Here is a 6000-nt window from a genome sequence, read left to right on the forward strand (position 1 = left end):
TTAACTTGAATTTCTTTAATTATAGATAAGGTTGAATACTTTTTTTTTTTTTTTTTTGAGTGAGTCTCGCTCTGTCGCCCAGGCTGGAGTGCAATGGCGCAATCTTGGCTCACTGCAAGCTCCACCTCCCTGGTTTACGCCATTCTCCTGCCTCAGCCTCCCGAGTAGCTGGGACTACAGGCGCCCGCCACCACGCCCAGCTAATTTTTTGTATTTTTAGTAGAGATGGGGGTTCACCGCGTTAGCCAGGATAGTCTCGAGAATACTTTTGTTTTTAAAGATATTTGTACTTCTTTTAATCTCTTCACTTTTCATTGCTTCTTTAATCTTTCCTTTCTAAATGCTACAAGTTATTCATAAATCAGCGATAATAGCTCTTTATTTCCTGTTTTGAAAATATATTATCATCTCTTTTCTTGTGTTTACTCTTTGTTTACTTTTTCACTTTCATAGTCAAATGTATGTCTTTGTTTTCATGGATTCTAATTTTATGTCTAGAATGTTTTTATCCATTCCATTATGTTAAAATAATATTCACCCATTTTTCTTTCACTAATATCATAATTTTATTTTTACAGATGTAAATATTTTACCTCTCTGAAATTTATTTTCATAGGAGATTAAAATCTGATACCGCTCTCCAGGCATTAGCAAATTACCCTGTCATCATATACTCAATATTTTCTTTATTGATAAAAAATCTATTCCTATCATATGTCACATGTATATAAATATTTGTGTCTAGATCTGGATAATAGTTTTCTGTTGTATTTCACTGTCTCACTCGTCCTATTCTGGACCCTTATTCTTGAAATGTTGTAACTCTATAATGTAGAATGAGTAGAGCATGAAGGAACATGCTGCTGTGTCACATGGCATAGTCACGCATAAGAAAGGTAGGATTTATTAGGGAAGCTTATAAGTAAACATTTAGAAAAGCGTCTCCTTATCCTGTCATCTCATGGAGAAGCATGCAGGGGCCAAGTTACTGCTGCGTGCAGCATTGCAATGTGTCCTAGGAAAGCCATCTCATCCGCTAATGATTCTATTTTTTTTTATTAGGAAAACTTGAAAGCAAACTTAGAAGAAAGGATTAAATTACCAAGCTAGGCAATATGAATTTTGAAGTCAGCTTCTTTAGGAGAACATAACAAAGCCAACTGCTGGTGTTTATTGATACTGTGGACATCTGACATCAGGAAGAGCCCCCTTTCCTAAGGAAGAGCCATGAGCAGCAGCTAAAACATCATACTGCAACCCTCCTGGAGACTAGTGAACCATGCTGTTAGTGTCTCTCAAATGTTGTAGAATGTTTTTGTTGTTATCATGTAGAAAATTTAGAACTTTTCTTACATTTTCAGTTTCATTTGGTTTACTTTTGTATCCTTGAGTCAACAGCAAATTGTTTTATTATGTAGTTCAATAGTAGGTCTTGCTACACAATAGCATAAATTCTCCATCTTTGTTCTGTTAGATTGCCTTTGTTTACTTTGCCTTTTGCATTTCCATATACTTGTTAGAATTGACTTGTCAATTTTCAGAAAAAAACTTCTGGAATTCAGGTTGAGATTGTGTTGAATATACAGATGAATTTAAAGATACTTGACATATTTAGATTCCCTAATATTGAGGCATTCTTGCATTCCTACAATGAATAAGAGCTAATAAAATACCCAGATATATAGGGAATCAGCAGGATAATTATGTATAACCACTTGTTGAGAATTTTGACAATATTTGATTAGTTGAAAATGGCCTACTAATTCTACTTCTTGTAATCTAAGCTTGAAAAAAGTCTTTGATATGTAAATATATATATTGCCTAATTTTTATAATAGCAATTAGTTAATAAAACTAAAATTTTTATTTGTAGAATGGTATGACAGGATACCACTCATTCAATTTTTAATAAACCACACACAAAATACTAAGATGAAAAACTGTTCTTTTGCCAGTATTCTTTATTTTATTGAAAAATTGTGAAGCTAAGTGATAAAAATACATTTATTAATTCTGAATAGTAGTATGGAGATCTTTATTATATTTTTCTTTAGTTTTTCTGACTCCTTAAAACATTTAAAAATATTTTAAAACTACATTATGTCTTTTCTATTAGTAAGGTCTCTTTGGTGGGGCACCGTGGCTCACACCTGTAATCCTGACACTTTCGGAGACCAAGTTGGGAGGCTGTCTTGAAGTCGGAAGTTCAAAACAAGCCTCGGCAACAAAATGAGACCCCTGTCTCTATTTAAAAAAAAAAAAAAAAAAGTTAGCCAAAAGTGATGGTGTGCACCTTAGTCCCAGCTACTCTGGAGGCTGAGGTGGGAGGATTGCTTGAGCCCACCATTCCAAGGCTGTAGTGAGCTATGATCACACCACTGCACTTCAACCTGGGTGACAGAGTGAGACTGTGTCTCAAATAAATATATATATATATATATATGATTTCCAGTTAGATATGAACTATTATGTCTTAGCTAGCCTGTTTCAAAAATTTTGGTTACCGTTATTTATATTTAAATGGGTGTCGTTTCACATGGGTCTGCTTTACCTATCTAGAACAATATGGAGGTGTTCCTTGTCAATCCCCCCACTTTTTATTTTAACCAGAGTTCTGCACTTTATAATAGCATTATAAATAGCATGGATAGTTTAAGAGATCTGTTTAGACTTTCAGAGAAAGTAAGTTAAGTGAAACAGGGAAGCCAGCAATAAATGTTCATTATGCTATCTCTGCGCACTATACTTCCGAATATACTAAATTCATGTGCCCATGGGAGGAAACTCAAATATTGGACCTTTCTTTCAATCTCAGGAAAAAGGTGAGAGGCTACTTCAATTTGTACAATCATAGACTGATGTGTATCAAAGATTCATTCTGTTTATCATCTCTGCTTATCTTACTTTCAGCAGCAACTACAGAAGTGACTCATAGTATGTTAAATGTTCCATATTCCATCTTATCAATTTCATTTTTCTTGATCTTTCTTAAAAAACCATTTGCTTCCTCCTTCACTTGCATGTTCCTCATTATTTTTGAGTGTAGAAAGAGATTTGGAGATGGGCAGGCCCTCTTCTTTGCCTATGGAGGATCAATAAATCTGTTCCTCAAATTCTAAAGAGGTGGCAGGAAACTTTCATACTTCCTTCCCAACTAGGTTATTCATCTTTCTCAAGATTGATGTAGATATAAGTTACATATTGGCGGCTTCAAATTTATTCAAACATATTGGCAGTTATTCATAATCTTTGCTGAGAAATTATGTCTACTCTTTAAAAGATATTGGAGTCATTGTTCAATACTTTTGATTCTTTTTGCACATTCCAGTGAATTTTAAAAAGCCGTGTTAAGTGCATATGTATTTCATTTCTCATATCTCTCAGAATTTAATCTATTTTTGTTTTGTTTTAGGTCATATATGCCAACAGACAAACAAACGGAAAAACAAAATCAGTCCATGGTGCCTGAGTTTATTTTGCTAGGATTCAAAAAGCTCATGAGCTATACATTTTCTTTTTCTTATTTTTTTTCCATTATCTATATATCCATAATTAGGTAACCTAATCGTTATCTTTGTAGTGAAACTGGATCTTCAATTGCATTCTCCCATGTACTTCCTACTGGCCAACCTATCTTTTATTGATATGCCCTGGCCTCCTTTCCTACTCCTAAGATAATCTATAATGTAATTAGTGAATATAGGACCATCTCCTATGAAGGTTGAATGACCTAGAAGAGGTTTTTCCTTCGCTTTTTAGGTGGAAGTGAGATGATGTTACTCTTAGCCATGGCAATCGATAGATACTTTGCCATATGCAAACTCCTCCATTACAAGTCCGTTGCATCAGACTTGCTCCTCGCTCCTGAACCATGGATTTCATGCACAACATGAGCCAAATTGTTTTCACAGTGACTTTGCCATTCTGTGGTCTCAGTATTGTGGATAGTTTGTGTGTGTGTGATCTGCCTTGTGATCAAACTTACCTGTGCAGACCCTTACATCTTGGAGCTGTGAGTCATTGCAGACAGTGGACTACTTTCTTTGCTGTGTTTCATCTTTCTGTTAATCTCCTAAAGCATTGTCCCGATTACTATTTGACATCATTCCTCCAGGTGGTCTTCCAAAACTTTGTCCACTCCTTCAGCCCACATTACAGTGGTGGTACAGTTCTTCAGAGCTTGCGTCTTTATCTATGAAAGGCCATTTAGCACTGTCTCCATTGATGTCTGTGTTTTAAACAATTTTTACTCCCCTTTTAAATCCAATCAGCTACACATTCAGGAGTAATGACATGAAGAAAGCATTAAGAAAAATAAAGATTAACTTTGTGAGTTCTAGATCCACTTTATAACTAAAATAATCACTAAAAGCATCACCATTATTGCTGTCATCATGATGATCCGAAGACACTGAAGTGGATGGTTTTTGTACCAAACGTAAGCCATATTTTGGGATACAATAATCGATCCCTATATAAGTGTATACGCAATAAAACATTCTGATTTTCCTTCCAAGTACAAACTATTCCAATATGTTATTTGCTTATGTTGTAATTTTATGTTGCCTATTGATTAAATTATATTTTTAATGTAATTTATTGAGTGCTATTCATGTATGAGGCACTTTCCATAAATTTTCTCCTATTTCACAACAAAGAAAATAGAGAATATTATTTACATATTATCAATAGGTAACAAAACTGAGCATTATAAAATGTAATGAACTTGCCACAGAAATATAAGTACTAGATCCAGTATCAGATCCTATACCTAACTACAAAATCTATGTTTTGTCTCACAACTTGTTAGTAATTGTCTCACAACTTTATTAACTCACAACTTGTTAGTAAAATGATGATTCTAGAAGCTACAACTTTTTTATATATAAATTGCATTTGTTCATAAATTCCTGATTCCTTTTTTCCTTTTAATTTTTCCTTATCAAGGAGACTAATTTACAACTTAGTCTCTAGGTTACAGAATATTAATGTGGGATTATGAATGAATTTGAAAAGATGGCATCACCGTACAGAAATGGATACAGTAACCAATGAGGATTTTTGGTTTTCAGTTAGAGAAAGGAGGCCAGAGTGTCTTAATTTGTTTGCAGAATAGATGCATCTTTAGACTGAAGCTATTGTCATTCTTTGGAAGTTTAAATAAATGTAGAATGATGTGTATTGATACTGAGTAACCAAAGTGGAGCATTCTGAATGTTTGTCTGTTGACTTTCAGCCCCATGTCAGCTCTATAGTCTTCTCTCTACAGTAGGGAGTTACAAGCCTGAGAATTGCATTTCCTAAACTCTCTTGTGAACGTATTCCTGTGAGTTCCTGCCAGTGGAAGACATTCATGACACTAAAAGGTAAAAAAAATGAAAAAATGGAGAAGCCTTCGATTTCTCTTCTGTCTTTCTCAGTAGCAGTAACAGGCAACTGTGGGCTGTAGACGTCTTGCTGGGACCAGCAGCATCAGCAAGACTGAAGGCTCTAGAAGCTTCCTCAAGTATGTGAGCTCTTAATTTTTAATACAGGATAAAGGTTCCAACAGCAGCAATGATAGCACTCTGCCATCAGGAATTGTGGGCTCTGTATAATATCGCTTCCTCTTTTTTTCTAATCTAGCCTTTAGAGTGGTAGTTGCTTTTTGCAGTTACCTAAATGTTGATAATATCATCTAACCTTTTTTGTTCCTCATTTCTGAGCTACTCACACATTTTTATTTTCAACTTCATACTTACCCTTCCCCAGCTATCTTGAAGGTATCTGAAGGCCGAAATTCAAAAAAATTAAATTACCTAACTTCCAAAGACTGTTATTTTTTCTGTACTCCCTATTTGAAGTAATATGATCATTATCAGGCTAATGTCCAATCCAGAAGCCAAAGTCGACATTTCATAACACATAGATAGGTGCTCTTACTAGTGTCCCACATTTTCTGAGGCTCTATTTATTTTTCCTTATTTTTATCCCTCTCTGTTGAGACAGCATAATTGCTAT

This window comes from Trachypithecus francoisi, unplaced genomic scaffold (genome assembly GCF_009764315.1).
Source record: "Trachypithecus francoisi isolate TF-2019V2 unplaced genomic scaffold, Tfra_2.0 Lachesis_group3, whole genome shotgun sequence".
Classification (NCBI taxonomy): Eukaryota; Metazoa; Chordata; class Mammalia; order Primates; family Cercopithecidae; genus Trachypithecus; species Trachypithecus francoisi.